The 22,305-nt window shown below is 50.3% G+C and overlaps 3 long non-coding RNA genes across 9 annotated transcripts; 1 reads left to right on the plus strand and 2 right to left on the minus strand.

The window, feature by feature from the left end:
- Window positions 1-300: 300 nt before the first annotated feature.
- LOC102547567 (uncharacterized) lies at window positions 301-8,872 on the minus strand. 6 transcript variants are annotated; one of them, XR_010060530.1, is made up of 6 exons: window positions 8,767-8,872; window positions 4,344-4,433; window positions 3,832-3,928; window positions 2,895-3,652; window positions 2,474-2,577; window positions 301-1,799 (listed from the first exon to the last, which is right to left on the minus strand). It is a non-coding gene; the product is annotated as an uncharacterized LOC102547567 (long non-coding RNA). The 6 variants fall into 6 exon arrangements; XR_010060531.1 differs by having other exon boundaries at window positions 301-424; window positions 520-634; window positions 1,047-3,652; XR_010060532.1 differs by lacking the exon at window positions 3,832-3,928.
- Window positions 8,873-11,648: 2,776 nt separating this feature from the next.
- Window positions 11,649-16,707, plus strand: LOC102547513 (uncharacterized). The gene is made up of 2 exons (XR_597299.3): window positions 11,649-11,760; window positions 15,749-16,707. It is a non-coding gene; the product is annotated as an uncharacterized LOC102547513 (long non-coding RNA).
- A 3,061-nt stretch (window positions 16,708-19,768) lies between these two features.
- LOC102547637 (uncharacterized) lies at window positions 19,769-21,963 on the minus strand. Of its 2 annotated transcripts, none has more exons than XR_005496780.2 (3): window positions 21,673-21,959; window positions 21,197-21,460; window positions 19,769-21,110 (listed from the first exon to the last, which is right to left on the minus strand). It is a non-coding gene; the product is annotated as an uncharacterized LOC102547637 (long non-coding RNA). The 2 variants fall into 2 exon arrangements; XR_005496781.2 differs by having other exon boundaries at window positions 20,276-20,731; window positions 20,939-21,460; window positions 21,673-21,963.
- Window positions 21,964-22,305: the final 342 nt, after the last annotated feature.

The raw sequence follows: 22,305 nt of genomic DNA on the forward strand, positions 1-22,305 counted from the left end.
CAAGTCGCCTGCTCTGTCTTCGTGCCACTACTGTCTGGCGAGTTGGTCGCAGCCTCGAGACTCGATCAGTCACGACTCACATACCTCGGTGCTAGCGAAACCTCAAAGCGAGATGATTCAACAGGGAGTGGCAGTTCACACCTTCGGTCCCAGAACTCAGGAGGATAAGGCAAGGTCACCATGAGTAAAGTCATCGTGAGTAAAGCCACCACGGTGTCCTTTCAAGTTTCAAGCCAGGTGGGAATATAGAGCAAACTTTGTCCTTCTGTCTCCACACCCTTCCCAAGAATACACTTCAGATAAGACAGAATTTTATTGTTTCTTACTTAGGAAGTGGAGAGTCAGCCACAGATGCCGGGGGGCCTTCCCTCTTGTGGCTCTGACACCTTGAGTCTGTGAACTTCGTCCAGTCAGCCCATGCGGACTGCCACCAAGGAAAGAGGAGAAAGGTAGATGGGATGGACGGTTTGTTTTGATTGTCTGTTGGATTAGATTCAGAAACATTTAGGCTAGGCATACCTTAAGCCACAGCTCTCCGGCCACACGTGTCTTGGGACCAATAAGAATGCAGCCCAACATAGTTGTAGATGAAGACATCGTGTCACTATGGCAAAAGGTTGGGCAGCGCTGGGCCCTAGGGTGTTAGTGAGGCACATCTTCAGATGTGTCTGTGACAGGCTTCCAGGGAAGATTAAATGTGGGGGAAGACCTACCCTGAGCGTGAGCAGAGCCGTTGACTGGGGACTCAGACTGAATTAAAAAGGACTGTGTCGGGGTTGGGGATTTAGCTCAGTGTAGAGTGCTTGCCTAGGAAGCGCAAGGCCCTGGGTTCGGTCCCCAGCTCGGGGGGGGGGGGGGGGAGAACCAAAAAGGACTGTGTCGCTTCCTCACCACTGTGAACTGTACCTTTGAACCCCAAGCCAAAATAAATTCTCCTTTAAGTGGCATAATGTTGCATTTTTTTTGGCCACACCAACAAGAAAGAAAGCTAATACAGAGAGGCCATGGTTGCGTATAACAGTGTACGGATTGACGCTTTCACTCACAAGATTCAGGAAGGCCTCCCCGGTATCACAGAAGCAGCAAACAGCTGACAGGGGAGTGGATTCTGATCTGAAAGACTGCCTGGAAAAGCTTCTCCAGTCCACAGAGGCGCCCGCAAGCCCTGAAAACAGCCCCAGGGTCAAGCCTTCCTGGGTCATCACCCATGCTGGGATGGGCTCTCAGCGGTACAGATACCTTCAACTCATCCATGCTCCTGTAAGTAACCCTTCACACACACTCCTGTTAGTAAGCCCAGTAAACTCACTGGTTCAACAAGCTGGACTTTGGTGTAGTTATTCCTTTGGCCTATCGTGGGTTCCCTATCTGGGGCGAGCAGGTGTGTTTGTGTGTGTGCACGTGGTCTCCGTAGGGAAAGTTTCACACAACACACAGCCCTTCCATACAACACAGAAACTTGGGAGAAACCTGCAGAAACCTGGGAGAAGAGTTTTCCCCGAGGTAGTGAGGTGCACGGCGGTACTTAAATCGTGGACACGGTGGGCTAGGGAGAACAGGGGGAGGAGAAATCTCTGCTGATGAAAGGAGTAGCCAGAAGCTCCAGCTCTCCAAAACCAAACGGTGAGGTCAGAGCTAAACAGATAAGGAAGAACTGCGGATGCTCAGAGCTGAGGGGCTGTGGGGAGGAGGAATGATGTGAAAGGCTGGGGGGGGCTGGCTTACAATGTCTATTATCATCACACCAGGGAGCATGGCAACAGGCAGACGTGGTCCTGGAGAGGCAGCTATATCCTGATCTTCAGCAGAGAAGAGAGAGAAGAGATAGAGATAGAGATAGAGAGAGAGAGAGAGAGAGAGAGAGAGAGAGAGAGAGAGAGAGAGAATATGAGACTTGTGTCTGGCATGAGCTTTTTAATCTCAAAGACCACCTACCTCAGCAACATACTTTCTTCCAACAAAGCAACACCTACTCTAACAAGACCACACCTCCTAATCCTTCTCAAATAGTACCACTTCCTGATGATTCAGCATTCAAACACAGGAGCCATTCTTATTCAAATCAACACAGCCTCCAAGGCCCTTGGTGACATCCCATGCCTTCCTCCTCTGCCTGCTTCTCACCCCCTTGGTCCTCTCCATCACCGGCAGCTGGCCTGGCCTGGGGCCTTCTCTCAGAAGGCTGCTTGACTGGCTTTCTCTCACCTTCAGGCTTCGGTTAACCATCTCGTTTGACCTCTTTGCCTCTCTCACCCTGAGGGGATGTTCGAGGACACCAGCCATGTTTCCTAGGCTCTGGCCTCCCCTTTTTCACTTCCTGTCTGCTCTGATGCAAACAGCTGTCCTCTGCCACCTGCTCCCACCGCCATGCTCAGCCACACCTTCCCACAGTGACGGATCTGCCTTCCAACAGCCTCTCACCCACAGCCCCACATAACCCTGGAACACACTGTTTCCTGTCCTTTGAGCTCACCTCAGAGGCTCTTTGCTCACCAGCTCAGAATGTTCATGAAACACGCGTGTGGTCCTCCTTGTGTGCCCAGAAGCACATAACAGTGCTGCAGATTGCAGTGTCCCCTACAAACGATAGGTTAGTGGCTTGGTCCCGGTGCCTAATGTCATCACCTCACCCTTCTGGATGAGGATGGACTTTTCCTCCAAAACAGGACTGGGAGGAAACAGATACACAACAGCAAAGGCTGTGGTGTGGGAAGGAGGGGACAAGGGTCAAGGGTTGCCAAGGAACACCGGGTAAAAGGCAAGAACGTTATTCCCCAGAGCTTTTGGAAAGGGCACAGTCCTGCGACAGACTCAATTCCCGGGCAGAGAATAGATGTGCACTGTGGATGTCATTTAGTTTGTGACCATTTGCTGCCTTAAGTCTAGAAACTCACATGCTTGAGAGAGAGAGGCTTGCCCTCCATGGGCTCCGTGGCTCCCTGAAGACTCCTATCAAGCCTTCTGCCTCCCAGGCCACACTTTGCATGGCTACAGCCTTCCAGCTGCAGGGAAAGGCTCTGCCACCTTCCTTTCAGCTCAGAGTCCCCACTGTAAGGTTGGTTTTTCCTTATTTCTTGGAAAGCACCTTCAGGACTCATTCAATAAAAAAAATAAAATAAAATAAAAAAAACAGACTGAGGCCTGTGCAGGGCCTATTTAAAGCAAATCACCAGCTCCAGTTCCAACAACAAACCGGAGGCTGGTTGGGACTTTGGAACAAGAGTGGAGCCTCTGTGCACGCACAACACAGACTGCAGGCTGGGGAGGTCCTCCAGCACATGACCAGCGTGTACCTCTCCCTCACTGGGTGGCTACCTCCCCATCCCATTGCCCTGAATGGGAACAGAACTGCACTGTGTCAGACCGTGGTCCCCAAGCAGCTTCGGTGTAATGTTTAGCACCTTGGCAAGCAGGGTGGTTTGAACACAAGGTGACTTCTACCCAGAAATCCCCAACCACTGGTTCTAACTGGGCCAAGATGTCTACAGAGCCTTGCAGGACCCCTGTAGGGTAACAGCCACACAGGGCACTGGGCATACAGAGTCCATGGAGATCAGAGAGGTCTGTGAATATTGCAGAAAGCTGTGTCTGGCCAGGGCTCAGCAAGAGTGAAGCGCTTCTCTTCATAGTTAGAAGATTGTCTTCAGTGGGGCTGTTGGGGAGAAAAGGACAGAGGGCTTGGTGCTTCACTGGCTGCTTACCTCTCCTGTCACCTTCTCCCTCCCCTTCCCCCCTGTCTTCTCTTGTACTTTCCCCCTCCCCCACTCGTTTCTCCCTCCCCTTTCATTTCTGTGGACAATATCTTGCTATATGGCGAAGATAGCCTTGAACCTTCTTGGAACCTTCAGCTGGCTTCAATCCCATAATTCCTGAGGTTACGGATATGTACATCCATGCCCAGCTTGCTCATCATGGACACCGTTGAACACTGATCAGAATAAGGGAAAAGGGGATGGATGATAAAAAGAAACACCCGGACGGATGATTAAATATAAAGTAACTATTGTAGGAAAGAAAGCCTTGGAGTTGAGACAGGACAACGTCTACCCTTCTGGAGAAACTGCATGAGTTCATCGAGATGAGGGTGCATAGGTCCTGAGGCAGAAAAGAGTTCTGCCTGTGTGCACTTGATGCTGTGGATGGAGAAGCACAAGGAGAGAGGGGAGGGGCTGGGAAATGGGTGGGGACTGATCTGGTCCACGTTCAGTTTTTATGGACGACAGGAAGCTACAGAGGGATTCAGTGGAGGACACCTCCTGGTCTCCATCTCAGTGGAGGGTAGAGCATACAGATATGACACCTCTTGCCCCGTCCTTCTCCTCTTCTCCTGGTCTCCATCTCACCTTTTTTCTCCATGCTTCTCCTCCATTTCTTTCTCTCTTCCTCTTCCTTTGTCTGTGTGTGCACTTGTGGGATGAGGGGTGAGGTTGTACCTGTGGAAGCATAAGTAGAGTCTAGTTATGGTCTTCAAGTGTCTTCCTCAATCTCATCCACTTTGTTTTCTGATTTCTGTTTCTCACTGGACCTGAAGTTCACCATTTTGGCTAGACAAACTGGTCCCCGAGACCCCAGGATCTATCTGCTTCTCCATGCCTGACTTTCACACGGTGCTGGACTTTATAGTCTTCATGCTTGCAGAACAACCTCTTTACCTGCTGATCCATCTCCCCAGTCCCTCCATGCCTCTGTCTCTTCCTCCCTTCCTTCTCTAATTTCCATTCCTCACCTCCATCTCTTCCCCCTCCCCCTCTTCTTCCTCCTTCCTGCAGAGTCTTCTACCTACACAGCTCTGCGGAGAGCTGGCTACAGATTGGGGGGTGAAGTATCGTTTTCCTATGGTATGGCCACACCTTCATCTTGTGACTAAAAGGGGGCAGTGCCTAATAGCTGGGGTCCCCACAGAGTGGACAGCAGGTAGTAGGCCAGCTCTCAGGGCAGTGTGTATGTGGTGGTAATGGTGGTGGGGAATCAAGCCTTGACTGCAGTTCCTACCAGTTTCCATGGCACAAACTCTCCCACCTTGGCCCCTTTCCAAGCTAGCAGCCATTCGCAGGCTTTGAAGTCACTACAGTTAATGAGTCAGCTGTGAGAGAAGACTTCAAGAGGCCGAATCATCTCTCTAGTTCAGTGCCTCAGCAGGCATGGCCTCTCAGTTCAAAGCAGAGACTCCCTTCTGGAAACACAGTGAAGGATCTCCCATGACTGAGCATATATGCAAGTCTCTGGATATGCTAACCTCACAGCTGAGTCTCCCACACAAGGGAGCTTCTCCACTGGCCACGAAGACAGTCCTAAGAGTAGATTGGGAGAGTAGAGGGGAGCCAGCGTTTGGCTCTGATGGTAATTGGCTCGGTGACTTCAGTCAGGGTGTCTAATGTCTGTGGGTCTCAGTCTTCACATCCTCAAAATGAGGAGTAGGTGACCTGACCTGCAGTACTCAGGGACCAGGTGGTTAGCCGGTTGCAGGCTGGGCCCATCACCGTGATTCCTGGAGAACAGGCTTCAGGCTGGGCACCGGTGCAGAGAAACAGGTCACTGTGACAGACATATCTCTACTAGTCGGGTTAGCTCTTCTCCCCACACCATGACTCTGCTGAAAGTCACAGAACAGAAGAAAGGAGGGACAGGGACAGTTCCAGAAAAGCTGTGAGAGTCAATGGGTGGGCCTGGGTAATTCAGACCCACAAGGAATTGAAATGCCTGTCAGTATCTCAGTTTACCCACCACGTGGAGGGCTCCTTTTGGATTCCTCTGGTCAGTAAAACTGTGTTCCACAACTGTAGAGTCTATGCCTAGCAAAGATGCTGAAGAAATTCCTTGAGAGCCCCCCAGTGTCCTTCCAGCATCTGTGACCTTGGGGAAGCTGGGTGTGTCCACTATCTCAGACCACGGAGGAAGTCTTTACCCAAGGGGGTAGAGGTACCCTTGCCCAGCAAACCCCTGCCTTTGCACATTTCCCCCACTCCCTGTGCTGCAGGCAGAGTCCCTGCTCCTCTCTATTTCACGATGTGTCTTCTGTCTGTCGGGACACAGAGGCCAGGCAGAGTACCAGAGATATTTAAATGCCAGGGGCTGGGGAGTGAGCTCTGTGGGTGAGGTGCTGGCTGTGTAATCACGAGGACCCAGATTCAGATTCCCAGGATTCACAGCAAAGTACTGCATGGCCTCTGTGACTCCTGAGGTGTGGGGCAGAGACGGGTCTATCCCAGAGGCTCCATGGCAGGTGAGCCAAATCTAGCCCAGGTTAAGTAAGAGACGCTGCCTCAAAAATAAGGTGGAGAAACAATTGAGATAAAAGAAAGGCACGTGACATTCGGACACCTGGTCTCCATGTGCACATGCAAGCACATCGGTATGTACATGTGCACACACATACAACACACCACACAACAACAACAATGCGATTTTAAATGCCAGTCAACAAAGTTTTCCTTCCTTTTCTCCTCCCTCCTTCCTCCTTCCCTCCCTCCCTCTCTCCTCTGTTCCTCCCTACCTCCCTCTGTCCCTCCCTCCTTTCCCCCTCCCTCTGTCACTCCTTCCTTTCCTTCCCTGTCCCTCCCTCTTTCCTTCCCTCTGTCTCTCCCTCCGTCCCTTCTTCCTTCCCTTCCTTTGTCTCTTCCTCTGTTTCTTCTTCCTTCCCTTCCTCTCTCTCTTCCTCTGTCCCTCCCTCCATCCCTTCCTCCTCTCTTTTCTTCCTTCCTTGGGTCTATCCTTCCTTTCCCCTTCCTTCTCCAGTACTTTTTGGCATACGGATGAAATATGAGGTGTTGACACATGAACTTCTGAGGTGCCTCTGTTCATGCCCTTGGCACCTTGTTTGGGTAAATAGGCCTTTTTAAAGTCAAGGTGTTCTGACTTCTTTTTAAGTAAAGAAATATGAAAATATCCCCCAAGCAGAAAAGCATTCTGAAGGTAACCATATAAACACAATTTAAGCTGAGAAAATAACCCAGACCTGACAGGTTCCAAAGAGAAGCTTGGTTTCCATGGGACTTTATCAAGACATGGGGCTCTGGGAGGTGGCTGGCAAGGGGCACAGCTGGCGTAAGGCCCATGCTCAGTGTGCACATCCTCTGACATCCAGCGTCTGTCCCCACAGGCCACGATTCCAATTTGCTTCCTGTTTCCAGTCCTCCCAGAAACACATCTTAAAGACGTTTAGTTCCCATCTCCCACCTCAGAAAGCACAGATTTACAAGTGTGTCTTCCCGGAGAAGTGGATCCAAGACCCACAGGAAGGAACAAATGGACCTCGCTGGGGATTTTTCCATCACTGTTGCTGTATTTTTTTTAATTCCCAAGATAAATGGGATTTTACTTATAGGACTGAGGGCTCCATTATTTGTCAGATACTTTTAGCTGCTGCCAAGGAAACAAGAAAATTGGTTGTGCACCTGGCCAGCTGATCCAACCTCAGAAGTCATCTGACCTCGTGAAAAGGCCCTAGTTTTTCTCTCCTTTAGCATGCATTCTGTCTATTCTTCCTGGCTGCATTCCATGTGTGTGTGTGTGTGTGTGTGTGTGTGTGTGTGTGTGCATGTGTGTGTGTGCGCGTGTGTGTGTGTATGTGTGTATGTGTATATGTGCATGTATATGTATGTGCATGTGTGTATGTGCATGTGTGTGCATGTGTGTGTGTGTGAATAGGGGGTACATGCAAATAGCTAGGGATGCCTGGTCACTCACTGTTTTGCAATCATTCTCCAGGAGGGGGTCCCTACTCAGAGAAAGGACACCTGGGAAAGGAAGACTGATTTATCGCTCCATGTCCCAGACACTAAAAGAAACATTACATTATAACACGGATTTTAATATTTTTGCATATGCGTGTGCATCAAAAGGTAGAATCGGAGGCAGCTGGAGCATACAGCCGCCTCTATTCCTTCCAAAGAGAGGCTAGAGCAGAGAGAACAGGGTTCTGGAGGCAGGGAGTGTCTGCAGCTCCTTTCCTGAGAATGAATCACAGCCCTGGGGCTAAACAGGCAGGTGCTGTGAAATCTGGCTGCGGGTCAAGCTCAAGGTGATGTGCCCGCTGAGCCTTCTCTCTGTTCAGCTAAGCTCCCATCACACTGCCGGTGCCGCTCAGGTAAGTAATTATGACTAAGCGTGTAAGTAGAAGGGTCTGCCCACAGTAATTACTCCCCAGCAAGTCCCTGCAGAGCCTGGGAGTTCCCCCAGAGGCCTGTTTGGGCCATTTCTAGAGAGGGTAGGTCAAGGTGGGTCTCCTAGACAAGATCAGTCCCGAAGAACCTGATTCGGAACTTAACGCGACTGCGTGGACATTTCGGCGGGAAGACTAGAGTTAAAGTTCTGGGGGTTCTAAACCATTAAAGACCCAGTTGAAACAAATGTTCAGACACATCTGTAAATGTCCCAAAATGAACAAAGCTCCGACACGTCAGAGCAATCGCGTGTATGTGCTTTGAATCACATGCAGGCGCATGTACACGGTGTGGAGGCACAGGTCGCCCTCAGAAGTCATCTCTCACCAGCCTGGTGCTTGGCCAGCACGTCCTAGGGAACCCTCCCTCCTCTACTCTTCGAGCTCCGGGGTTACAGAAGTTACACATAACTCTGCCGGGCTTTTTTATGTGAGTTCTGGGGTTGGAGTCAGGTCTTCGTGCTCACATGGCAAACATCTCCTTGGCTCTCAGGACTTTCCCACAGAAATATAACGCGATCCATGCGTGTCCAGTAAGATTTTTCTAGAAGCTGTGCTAGAAAAAGAAACACGTGAGATTAGGTTTAATGATATGCCCAACAAACCTCAAAGGTAGGATTTCATCATTCTATCAGTATAAATGGTATTTTGTTGGCATTAGAGATATTTTCTGTTGGCATTCTGTCTAAGCTCCACCTCCACAGTTACCTGGCAACAGGCAAGTATGCTCCGCCCCACAGTTACCTGGCAACAGTCAGCTGTGCCTGACACTATATAAGGGGGCTGCTTGCCCCCTCCTCACTCTCTTCTCTTACTCTTCTCTGCTCTCATGCTCTCTTCCCTTTGTCCCTTCTCTCCCCCGCTTCCCTCCACGTGCTCATGGCCGGCCTTTATTCTTTCTCCTCTTCTCCTCTTCTTCTCTCATTAAACCTCTCCACGTGGAACCATGTTGGCTTGGTGTGCTCTGTCTGGACTCGAGCTGAGTTTTAAACCCCAACATTTTCCACATTTGTTGTGGTTGTTGTTTTGTTTTGTTTTGTTTTGTTTTTTGCGCCTTCAAGTCTTCAAGGTCTGGGTGGGTATCACACACAGACTGTGATTCTGATGATGAATTCCACAGGTCAAGTGTGTGTGACATGGTGTAGTTCCCTTTATAGGTGTTGAAGGGTGTCAGAGCAAAGTTATTACAAGCATGTCCCAGAGAGTGAACTTGTGCTATGGGAGGTTTGTTCTGATTTAAAGTTCTTGGCTGGATGTTGAAGTTCTTGGCATGCACCTATAATACTAGCCCAGGAGCCAGAGGCAGGAAGGTGAGGAAGTTCAACGTGAAGGAGGACTAATCCGAGAGCTATTGCCCAGCCCCGACCCCCCCCCAACAAAGATGCTTTTTATAAAGTAATTTTTTCCCCTAAAACGTTTTCAAGTCCTGTCTTACATGTATTCATTAAATACGGGGCACACTTGTCACACCGTGCGTGTGGAGGTCAGAAGACAGCTTGTGTGAGGTTTGACCATGGGGTTCTGGGGACCGAAGTCAGCTCATCGGCCTTGACAGCAAATGGCTTACTCCCTAGTCATCTCACGGCCCCACCCCCGGTTGTCTTTAAGTAGTAGCAAGCAGGGGCTCCCTACAGCAACCAAAATATCCTGACTTAGGTTAATAATTTATTGCCTCCCACAGTGGAAACATAAACAAGACAAGCTTCTAGTCCTAGTTGGGACTGCTCTGGCCTTCGGGTCATTCACCCACGTGTGGGTGAGCGTACATGTAGTCCTGTGCTCTCCTCTCTGGATACTGCCCTCAACAACAGAATATCCTGGGGACAGCCAAGTGCACAGAAGCTTCTGAGGTTGTGTGGATGAGAATGCTTCCTGTATGGTGGCATTAGCCCTGGGCCCTGAAGAGCAGCCAGGAGCCCTGGAGAAAGCAGAGTGGAAGTGTGCCACAGTGGGTAGAGAAGCCTATAGCTGCCAGAAAGCAGGGAGACCTGTGGAGGTTAGAACCAGCCCCCAGCAGGCCGCAGGCCTGGAGGAAACCATGCTACTATGGAGACCGTTGTCAAGCAGTGCTGTCCGGACTGAAATACGACACTCACCACATAGGCGGCATTTTCTAGCAGCCGTGTTTATAAAGGTCAAAACGCGCACAGGTGCGATTTATTTTTAGATCACATTTTACTGAACACACTTCCTCTGGAATATTATTGCTTGAACAGGTGAGAGGGCTCACATTTTTTTTTCTGAAGGAACTCTTCGAAATCCACCCCACGGCTGGCACAGTTGTCCAGCTCCGCTTGGTGCAGCTGTGATTCAACCGTTCTGAGTCACGTGGGTTCGAGGCTGCCACGTCTGACTGCACAAGCCCATATGTGGGTGTACGTCATGAATAGTAACCTCTGCTCCAGCTCTGGGTCCAAAGGAGAGGTCAGGCCAACGGAAAGGGAAGGGGCTAAAGATCAACAAAAGAGGCGAAGCCTCCCACCTCTTCTGAGGGACTGCAGATTGGGCAACCAGGTCCTCTAACCAGGGCAAGGCAGGAGACAGAGACAGCAGTCCCCTTCCCCCATGGTACCAAGGGTGTCCGTGTGAATAGTGTAACCAAGAAACAGAGCCCTGAGGAACATTTGCTAAATTCTGCCAAGTGCCTGGACACCAGATCACAAGGCTGACCCAGAAAAGAGCAATTGTACCTGCAGGGGAGGCAGGGCAGGCAAGGCCACCCCGGGTCAGCAGGCGCCTCCCACACTGCCAGAGAGGCGTGCCGGTGGCCGGCCTAATGTGGAAATGTTTGAATGTGGGGCAGCGAGGCGCTTGGGCCGGTGGAGTCAGCCAGGGTGACAGGAACCAGTCACACTGGGGCGGGACGGTGGAAAATGCTTGCCAAGACCCCGGCAACATCTTTCCTAATAAGTCTGGCAGACTTCAGGCTTCAGTCCCCCTCTGAACGACCTCTCCCTTCCACTCCGGTCTTCTCCAAGGAGGAAGGAGAGAGAGCCAAACAGAGCTGGAATTTGGACTCAGGCCTGACTTTTCCCCTCGCCGGGGCTCTGCGGCTACTCCACCGCAGAGCCGATGAAGGCCTTTTTCCACAATGCCCCTCCGGACGCTTGACTGTGCTGGCCACACACTCCATCTGCAACCTGGGCTCAACTGTTGCAGCCCTGTACCAGGAGAGACCCTATGGAAGCACCCCTCCCCCCTCCCCTCCCCTTCCTCCTTCAGCTCCCTGCAGTGGGAGCCTGGAGCCACCCTGCTGGCTGTGTATCCTGGCTGCTGGGCCTGCTGGCTCAGGAGAGGTTTCCTAAGTCGGATGTCCCAGCCCCACGCAAAGGACAGGCACAATGACAACATGTGTGTTTGGGTCGGGACACTTTGAACTATGATTCCCAGAAAGAACAGCTTGTACAACCACTCCGAGTCTCCCAGCAACAAAGAATGTACCGTAGATTAGGCCTGGCTTGCAAAACATTTTTTTTTAAAGAGACACAGCCCAGTCCTTTTATGGGGTCCTGGAAAAACGGTGGGTGACTGAGTTAAAAAGCACAGAACACCCGCTGTCAACACTCCGTGACCTTCCTTGGCTCATCAGTTCTCCTAAGGTTGGCTTTTTCTGAGTCTCTAGACCCAGGTGTTGGTGAAGGTCAGCTGCTGTGGGATGAGACCTTCAGGGGGAGGTGACCAGGAATAATTTGCCCAAAGCCTGTAGATGATTCATGTGCTTCGGTTAAGCAGAGTTAATCTTTACTCTCGGAGCACTCGCTGATAACAGAGGGCTTGGGGAGAAAATGAATATGTTAACCATTAATCCTGGGAAACACCATAAAAGTTAGGGTGGAAAACTGTGGATCTGGGAGAGGAATTAGGAGGCTAGAGGGGTCAGCCAGAGAAACCTGGCCAGGCAAGGAGGAGGACAGGAAGCTGGATGGGAGAACTTAAAGTTCATGCATGCTCAGAGCTGGAGACATGCATTTGTATTTGTATGCTCCCGTGTGTGTGTGTGTGTGTGTGTGTGTACACGTGTGTATATGTGTATGTATATATGCATCTCTATATGTGTGTATGTGTATATGTGTATATTGTGTACATGTGTGTGCATGTGTATGTGTGTGTACATGTGTGTATATGTGTGTATGCATGTGTGAATGGGTATGTGTGTGTGTTTATTGTGTGTTTGTGCATGTGTGTATATGTGTGTGCATGTGTACATGTGTGCACATGTGTGTACTTGTGTGTATATGTGTGTGCGTGTGTGAATGTGTATGTGTGTGTTTATTATGTGTGTGTGCATGTGTGTATATGTGTGTATATGTATGTGTGTATGTGTTGATGCTGTTGATGACTGTGTTCCTTTTCCTTTCTTTCTCCTAATTCCATTACTTTGTGTAAAAACACAGTGAAAAACAACATCGCAAACATGGCGCATTGCAAGTAAAGCTGATTTTAGTGGCCTTTTCATTCCAGTTTCCCACAGCTAAGAACAGGACTCATTCCCTTGTAGGTTTTATTCTCTGGTTCCCCTGGAGAGCGGGGGTGGGGGAGCCCAAGCTGGAGGAAGCAATGCTAGCAGAGGCCACCTTGGGGCCACTCAGCTGAAACCATGTGCACCCTATCACCTGCCAGGCTCCAGAGCTGCCCCTCCTCCAGGTTCTATTCCTTGTCCTGCAGAAATTTCTCAGCACCCAGCAGCTTCCTGAACCCAGTCCAAGAGTCAGGGCCAACATTCTGCCTGTCCCAGACAGCCCCCCAGACTCCACCAGGGATTGTCTCTGATAGCATGGCTACCACCACTAAGAGTCTCTGCAGGGCAGAAACAAACCTTTCCTGAAACCGTTACACAGATGGGGCACAATTCTTTCTGTGTGCAAAGCAATGTGAAGAGTTTCTGGGTCATGGAGGCTGGATCCCATTTTGGGGGAGAGAGGGAGACTTATAGGCCTTGGGGAAAAGGAAGAAGCTTGTGATAGGCACTTGAAATGTAACAAACAAAGAATTTCAAAACCGAGAGAACTTACTGTGCTCCTAGATGACTGAGGTGGTTCACAGCAAATTCTGTGGTGTCAGAAACTGGTTCTGAGGTCAGACTGGGGGCTTTGCTAGGGAGCCAGGGTCTGATTATGTCATCCAAGGTGACTTTGAACTCACTCTATAGCCCAGCCAGGTCTTGAAGTTTCCGTCCGCCTGCCTCAGGCTCCTAGGTAGATAGGAAGGGCACCATCAGGCCCAGATATAACAACTGTCTTGTTGCAGCAAGCTGGAGGAAGCAGGCCTAGATGGAGAACTGTGACAGGAACATATTAACAAGATCCTGATGTGGGACACCAAAAGCTTGAGCCAGGAGGGTGGTTGTGGGGAAGGAGAATGAGGACAGACAGAGGCCACCATAAGCTCAAAACCTTGCTTCTATGGCAGAAGGTACTGCCATACAGAAGAGGGTAGGTAGATCTCTGGGGGGACCATTAGCGATGCCTCAAAGGGCTCCAGGATGACCACTGAGACTCTCCAGTATTTTAGAAATGAGGTTTCCTGGAGGCGAGGCACCCAGTGGTCTTGTCCAGGTGGAATCTTCTACCTCCCGAAGTGTCTGTAATTTTCTCAAGCCCAGGATCTGGTCTGAATCCCCTGGTCCTACAGATGAATTGCACAGTCGGGCTTGAAGAATAGCACTGAATGCCTACGATCAAGCATGAGGGCTTGAGGACAGCTCCTGTTGGTGCAGGTGAGGCTTTTCTTGCCTTTATGTGGTGGGGTCAGAAGGTTCTTGCTTTGAGTGGAAGAGGAAGGTGAAGATCAGAAAAGCAACAAGACTGCTGCCCCATTCCTATAAATTAACCCCAATCAGTGGCTCCTCTAACAGGACACTGCACGTGCAGGTTTTTAAAGTAAAGAAAGAAGCACCAGTGGAAATGTGCCCATGACCTGACTTCTGTTTCTTGAGATGTCAGAGTTCTCCCCTGCCTCTGCCTCTGCCCTCCAAAGTTGGCATCAGAGACAAGTGCACGGCAGAGCTGAGACTTACAGGACAGCAGGCCCACATGTAGAGTTGGGTGTCTCCCCCCAAGCAGGGGAATGGGTTCCCCTACCACTGTACCCTGGGACACCATAAGAGCCACTCTGACTTGCTTGGCAGTCAACAGCCAATGGGGCCTCTTCCAACTTGCAACTCCTTGCTTCCTGTGGCTTTGAGTGACGGTACCAGGAAAGGATTGTGGTGAGATCCAGCTCTGTGTCTAGAAGAGCGAGGGGAGATTGGGTAGGGTTGCACACACCTGTAATCCCCTGGGAGGAATGGAAGTTCAAGGCCAGTTTTAGCTACCCATTGAGTTCAAAGCCAGCCAGGACCACCTGAGACCCTTTCTCCAAAAAATAGCAAAGTTAAAAAGGTTTGAGGGTATGCCTAGAAGCTGAAGCTAACTGTGCTAGCCGTGTAGTGAGCTCAAGCCAGTCTGGGCCATAGTGAGGCTACGTCTCAAACTAAGGAAAGGGGATTGGGAAACAACTGAAGGAAGAGAGGGTAAAGGAAAAGAAAAGACAAAACAAAAACAAACAAAAAACAAACAGAAAAGCAAGGAGGTATGAAACATAGGTCGGTACTTCAGACCAACCTCATTGTCCGTTTAATTCAATCATGGCACCGAGGTGGTCATTGGGAGGCTTAAAAAAATATACATGGTCCCAGCAGTTTCAGGGTACAGTAATGACCTTCACTTGGCAGAAATGGCTGAGGTTCCCGTTGGGCATGTCTCCACCGTGGATCTAAACACTTTCAGAGCCAAAGTGATACGCCGTTGTTACATGATGAGGTCCAAGAGGCACTGGCATAAAAGTGGTTTTATGACTCTGGCCTGGGTTTGTAAGCTGAGCAAATAGAAAAATCTCAGGAATAAAAGGGGCAATAAAATAATTACATAACACTTTGAACTCTCCCTAAATACCACCTTTATTTCAAGGCTCTCCGCCATGTTTTACAGGCAAGTTTAGAACTGTAGACCTGTTCCCCCTTTTTATCAGTGGGGAAATTGAGTCACTGGGCAGTAAAGGTTGGCGAGCCCACAGGGTTCGTGTTGAGGGGAACTCTGGGAAAGCCACTCTGGAACATTTTAGGGAAGGGTCAGCTAGAGAGTTCCCCAACCATGCCTCCTCCCTGAGCCTAACCATGACAAGAGTGCTCCCACCTATCCTGAGCCACGTCTGAACTTCTACATGAACAATGAGAAGAGCAGACAGAACCTTCCAGGTTGTTCCTTTTTCTGGTGTGTGTGTGTGTGTGTGTGTGTGTGTGTGTGTGTGTGTGTGTGTGTGTTCCTTCCAATACATTTGGGGGTGCATACGTATGTGTGCATGTGGAGGTCAGTCAATCTTAAGTATCCTTTCTCTGGAGACAACCACCTTTTAGGATTGGTTTGGTTTGGTTTGGTTTGGTTTGGTTTTTGAGACAGGGTCTCTCCCTATCTTGAGTGGTACCAAGAAGGCTGGGCTTGGAGAAGCCTATCTTTGTCTCCTCGGGACTTGGGATAGTGTGTGAGAGCCACCACATGGGTGGCTTCCTTAACATGGGTTCTAAGGATTAAGCTCACGTCTTTTCGGCAGGACAAGAACTTTCCGGACTGTGTTTTCTGGTTCTCATCCTGGCTATCCGGGTGTTGTTGCCCGACACCTTTGGTAAAGGAAAGGCAATGCCCAGGTCACCTTCGCTGGAAGCAGCCTCAGCACCCAGACGTTCTCTTCAAGGGGGTCTCTTATTCCAAGGCCTTTGTGGATCCAAAGAAACACCTTTTTTCCTCAGAGGCTAGACATTTCCTTTTATCCCTCGACTGATTCTTCATTTCAGCCATGTTAGGAAGGCTTCCTTGTCTCAGTTGGAGACTAGGAGCCGCTTCAAAGACAAACAGCTAAAGAACAAAAGCAGGAGATGGGCCAGCTGGGTGTGCGAGAGTCCACTCACAGGGGGGGGGGTTGTTAATTTGATGGGGGCAATGTTAATGCATTGTTTGTTCTTATTTGGGTTTCACTGCTGAAGGTTTGAAAGCCAGCCTCTTGAATGCATTTGCATGTGGGAACATCTCAGAGCAGACCTCTGGTTTCACCAACCTCCCAGAACTGTGTATTTTGACTTGTGTGGCACTCCTTAAGATACTCTGCACCCTTCTAGCTCAAAGGAAGCCTGCATAACTGTTTCCCAAGTCCTGCTGGCTCAGCCTAGCTCCAATCTTCTTGAAGCTCAGTGCTGTCTGGGGAAGGAGTTCTGGCTAATGGAGGGTGTCTGGCCAAGATGCATCCCATTGATGACCTACTGAGCTTCCTGGACAAATCTTCAATGTCCCTGCTGGGTATGAGCACCCGGGACAATCTTAGAAGGCACATACAGAAGATGCTTCCGGAACCTCCATCAGCCTGGATCCCAAGGGATGAATAGAGCCCCTCCTTCAGTGCCAGGCCACAAACACAGCAGCATTGACAAGACAACAGCGTTTGCTGCCATGGTAATGAATACTTCTGACACAGGCCAGGGATCTGATTCTGAGCAGAAGCTCAACTACTTACAAAAAGTCAACCGCAGAACAGACCCAGTGGCTATTAAATGTCACAAAAATGTGTAGCAACTGGCATGACCTTAACAGTCAGTCAGGAGAATATATCTTCTTCAAGCCGAGATCACGAAAGCTCGTGATTGCCCACACACTCAGTAAAATGAAACCGGAGGCACAGAGGTAACCCCCCCAACCCCAGGTTCTACCTTATTAGTAGCCTGGGATGAGATCAGCTTCTGAAGTCCTCTTCCCGGATACTAGAGGTTGGGGGTGACAGTTAATACCGTCTTGAGGCTGTGGCCCACTGATTGGTCTCAGCGGCTTATACTGAGCACTCCGAAACCAAGTCAGCTTAGCTGGGAGGAGCATCAGGACCAATGATCTTCTCTGTCAAGTGCACGGGTGTTGGGGGAGGGGGCCCTCCCTGAACTTAGCCCAGCATGTTCCAGCATGTGTTTAGCACGTGTGGAAAACGTCTCTCAGCCTCTCTTGGGATGCTGGCTGGTCATCCAGTCTCCTCCGTCTCTTTACTGGCAAGGTCGAGCTAAACTCTCCAGGTGAGAACCCTGAAAATCTGCAGATTCTGCCATTTTTTTTTTCATGATCCGCCTTCGGGGATCATCCAGGAGGGTGCAGAGTGACAGAGAGTATGAGGTCTGATGATCATACCCCCTGGGACTGGTGGCTAGCATAAGCCACCTGGCTTTAGCGTCTTGTGTGCAAAGTGGGTGTCACAATAACACCTTATTCACAGGGAGGGCAGGGAGACTGGACCCAATAAGGCTGGACACAGTGAGCACTGGTATGTGTCTGTCTGCGGGAATGTGATAATATGACCTGTGGGAATTCAGAGGACAACATCAGGTGCCAACCAAAACTTTTTTGACGCAGGATCTTTTGTCTACCATGCATAGGTCAGGCTAACTGTCTTGTTGAGTTTCTGGAGCTTTCTGGACAGATCTCTACTTCCACCTCGCACTAGGACCTCTGGTTTTGCAGAAGGGTGTGCCGCTGTGTCCCGATATATGTGCCTCTGGGGATACAAATTTGAGTCCTCAGGCTTCCGTGGAAAGCACCTACCAAAACTAACCGATGAGCGGCACTCCTCTGTGGCCTCTGCTTCAGATCCCCTCCTCCAGTTTCCCTGTCCTGAGTTCCTTTCCTGACCTTTCTCAGTGATGGGTTGTGATGTGGAAGTGGAAGCGTAATAAACCCTTTATTCCCTACCTGCTCCTCCAAATGAAGTATTTTTCCCAGTGAGCCATCCATCCCCTGGGCTTGGTTATATCATCTTCTAGGTGGCCCTAAGAGATGCTTCTCTGGAAGCTACTGGAATAGGTACAAATGCCTAAGTGTCTAATACCCTGACCAACATCACTCCTGCCTCGGCAGTGTGGAAGGCAACAGCAGGCAGGGTCTCTTCTCTGTGCTCCAGGGAGCAGGGGCTCTGCTTCAGATCCAAGCTGGGAAAGGAACCTGGACTGGAGGCAACGTGCTAAGAGAGAGGGAGACGGGGATGAAGCATGTCGACTTGGCCATAGAAGTGAAGCTACCAGGTGCATGCTCAGGATGCGATGTGACAGAGATTCTGGAGAGCAACGTCTCAGACTTCCCCTAAGCTCTGCCCAGACTTTCCAGAGACTTCCCCTAAGCTCCGCCCAGGCTTTCCAGAGACTTCTTCTAAGCTCTGCCCAGGCTTTCCAGAGACTTCTTCTAAGCTCCGCCCAGACTTTCCAGAGACCTCCTCTAAGCACTGCCCAAGCTTTCCAGAGACCTCCTCTAAGCACTGCCCAGGCTTTCCAGAGACTTCCCCTAAGCTCCGCCCAGGCTTTCCAGAGACTTCCCCTAAGCTCCGCCCAGGCTTTCCAGAGACTTCCCCTAAGCTCCGCCCAGGCTTTCCAGAGAGACTTCCCCTAAGCTCCGCCCAGACTTTCCAGAGACTTCTTCTAAGCTCCGCCCAGGCTTTCCAGAGACTTCCCCTAAGCTCTGCCCAGGCTTTCCAGAGACTTCCCCTAAGCTCCGCCCAGGCTTTCCAGAGACCTCCTCTAAGCACTGCCCAGGCTCTCCAACCCTTCTGACAAGTACTTGTCAACTCCGTGTCTGGCTCATTTCTCAGTAATATGATTAAGGAAAGGGGGGAGGGTTTCCCGCCCCTGATGCCGGATCCAGTGACTACTTACGAGTAAACTGACACCTGTCCTCACTCATGACTAACACCAGAAAGAGGTGAATCGAAATGGTTTCTGTAAACTCACGAATCGACTCGGGACTTTCTGATTATGAGTAAAGGAAGCCGAGCAGGCTGGGGCAGGCTGCTGCAACCACAGCCAGGGTTCATGTGCAGTGGCAACCTGGGAACCAGAGACCTCCCTAAGACCCCGATTCAGGAGTCATCCCGTGTTCCCATAGCACCACAGTTAACCAGAGTAGCATGCCGAGACCTCCACTCCACCACGGTCAGATCTCTGGGTTCTTATGCTGCTTCTTGTCAGTCACCCCACACCCAGAGATCCAGGAGGGGCTTCCACCCGGCTACCCCTGCATCCTACCCTTGTACTCTACTGTGACAGGGGCTAAGAAAGCAGATTGCCTTTTCCGTTTCCCTGTGAACAGGAGCACTCATGAGGAAAGTCAGGGACTGCACAGATGGCTTAGCAGTTAAGAAGTCGCTCTTTCAGAGGATCAGAGTTCAGTTCCCAGTGCCCGAATCTGATGGCTCCTAAGAGCCTCAGATCCCAGCTCCAGGTGACCTGACACTATCTTCTAGCCTCTGGGCACCTACACTCACCTGTGTACACACACACACACACACACACACACACACACACACACAAATAAAAATAAGTATATTTTTAAAGGAAAAAAAAGTGGTTAAGAACATAGAGTGTTAACTGGACCCGGTTCCTGGGTTGCTCTGAGCTCTTCTTCTACACAGAAAAGCTGAGCCCATAGTCTTCTTCTCAACCCGCCCTGGAAGCCATGCAGCTAATGAGGAAACCTGGAGGCAAATGATGGGCAGGTATCTCTCTCAGCTGCTTCTTCAGAGTGGAGCCTTTGGCCTTGGCCCATGGGCTCTTGGGAACCAGGGAGCCTCAGTCAATCCCAAGGACCCAAGAGAAGGGTTTCCCACAGAACCCAGCAACTCTGTAGGGACCTGGCCATAGAAGCCTAGCTAGGCTGATCCAGCACATTCTGTGGAACAGCTCACCTACTGAGGAGCCTAGAAGTCTGAGCTCCAGCTCAGGCCCTGCCCCTGCCCCTGGCATGGCTTTGAGCAGATCTTTCAACTGTCGTGACTCAGTTTACTCACCTGCCAAATGGGGATAATCATGCAGATCTCAAAGGATTTCTGTAAGACTCTAATGAGTGTTTATAAAGCGCTTTGCAGGACTTTATGGTTATCCGAGCTGGGAAAGGATTTACAAATTATTCAGAAGTAAACTATTTAGAGTCTGGGTTTCCAACAGCCAGCAGGTTCTCCTGAGTGTTTACAAGATGGTTGTAACAGGACACTCGGAGGTTCCACCCGCCCGTCCTGGTTCCCGTCACCGCCTCCGTGACCTGCAATGTGGGTCTCAGGAGTCTGACAGAATGACTGGACTCAGACTGTAAACCAGATGCTCAACGTTTACTTAACATTTCTTCCAGGGGTCGGGAATGAAGAATTCAGGCATGGGGAATTGTTTTGAGAGCCTGGTAAACTCCTTCCCTCCCCAACTTCCCTTCTCCCAGATTGATGTGTGCTGCATTCATTCTAACAGGCCTGCTGGTGTTGCAGGAGAAAGCAGTAGATTCTCGTGTACAAAGGAAGGCACACTTCCCACAGGATTTCCAAGTAAAAACACAGGGAGACTAATGAGCGAAGTGAGCTCTCTTGCCAGGTGTCTCCTCATGAAAAAGACACAAAAGCAACCGGTGCGGTTAGGTAGGGCTGGGACGGCTCACACCCTTAACCCCAGAGTCCAAGGTGAAAAAATGTTGCAAGTTTGAGAGCAGGCTTGACTACGCAGAGGTTCCTGGCCAGCCAAGGCAGAGTGAGGTCCTGTTTTGGGATAAAACAAAGAACAGAATGGCAGAACAAAAGAGGACAGAGAGAGAGAGAGAGAGAGAGAGAGAGAGAGAGAGAGAGAGAGAGAGAGAGAGAGAGAGAGAAGAGAGAGAGAGAGAGACATACATCACATGTAGGAGCCTTCATTTGTAATCCAGGTGCTGGAGAGGCAGAGACAGGAGGATCGCTGGGCTTGCTCACCAGCCTACTTGGCGAGTTCCAGGCCAGTGAGGGATACTGTCCCAAAACAAAAGAAGTCAGCACTTCTGAGTGTTCTTGGGTAACCTGGAGAAGGAGGAGAGAACCTTCCTGAAGCAGAGTCCATCTCTGGCCTTTAGATCCATACTGAGAAACGATTGCTGATGGGGGCTCTCTGCAAACAGGAGCAGGGAAGTCAGAGCCCTGGACTTTTCTCCCAAATTGTCCCTCCACAGAGAATCCTCCAGGTGACTGGCATACCTCCTCCACAATCCATTCCGAAGGGATGATTCCATGAATGACTCGGAAGAATTAGAACTTTTGATATCAGAGAGGGGGGTATCACCAGAAGGAGCGAGGTGCAAAGAGCTTTGCACAAAGAGCTCAGCCACCAGTGGATTGGGCATCTGTCCTGCCACAGGTTGTCCATTCAAACCTACTCCACTAGCATCTACTCGGAGCTCCAGCCATCTGGATATGCGTCAGGGTGTGAGGGAACCAAGCCAGCCTCCTGGAAATAACGATCTAGAAGGGAAATGGAAAATGCCGGTCATTCCAGAAAACTGCTCAGCGGAGGGATCTCGGTAGAGAGAAGAACGCTCAATTCTGCTCACTTACAGAGCCCCTCCACGGGCGCTGGAAGCCCCGCAGGTGCTCTGCTCCAGGTCAGCCAGCTCCACCTAGAACATCTCCTGCTAACAGTCCCCAGTGTTGATGTCTCCATTGCCCCCACATACCTCGGCGACGCCCCTGCTCTGAGAAGGCCCTTTGTCTCCGTTCTCTTTCTGCTCTTCGGGCGGTCGCTCCCTCCTAACATCTTTGACTTCCCTGCCAGTCAAGTTACTCTCACATCACCGGCCTCGAGTAACAGCGAGGGACGCATTCTATCCCCAGACCGTACTGTAGTGCGGGATTCAATCTGTGGGATTTAATTAGATCCAACTGGAAAATGTTATCACACAAAATAACGAAAGCGTGCAGTTGCGTTTGCTGGCACGGAAGGAAGAATTCTTAGAGGAGCCGCAGCTACTTGGGAAGCTGACGCAGAGGGTCAAAAGTCTGAGGCCGGCCTGGGCAATTTAGTCAGATCTGGTCTGTAAGCAAGTAATAGGGAGAGGGAGACAAGATAGCTAAGAGGGTAAAATCCAACCCGATGTCCTGGGTTTCATCCCTAGGACCCATATGGTAAAGGGAGAGAACTGACTTCAGCAAGTTGTCCCCTGACTCACACGCATATATAAATATATATATAAATATATATATATATATAACAAATAAATAAAGATGAAAATAACAGGCAGGAAGGGTGTTGCACTTAGTTCTCAGCAAGGAAAACTGTGAGGATCTTGTAATGGAAGTTATTAACGTTA

Source organism: Rattus norvegicus, chromosome 19, assembly GCF_036323735.1.
Source record: "Rattus norvegicus strain BN/NHsdMcwi chromosome 19, GRCr8, whole genome shotgun sequence".
NCBI lineage: Eukaryota > Metazoa > Chordata > Mammalia > Rodentia > Muridae > Rattus > Rattus norvegicus.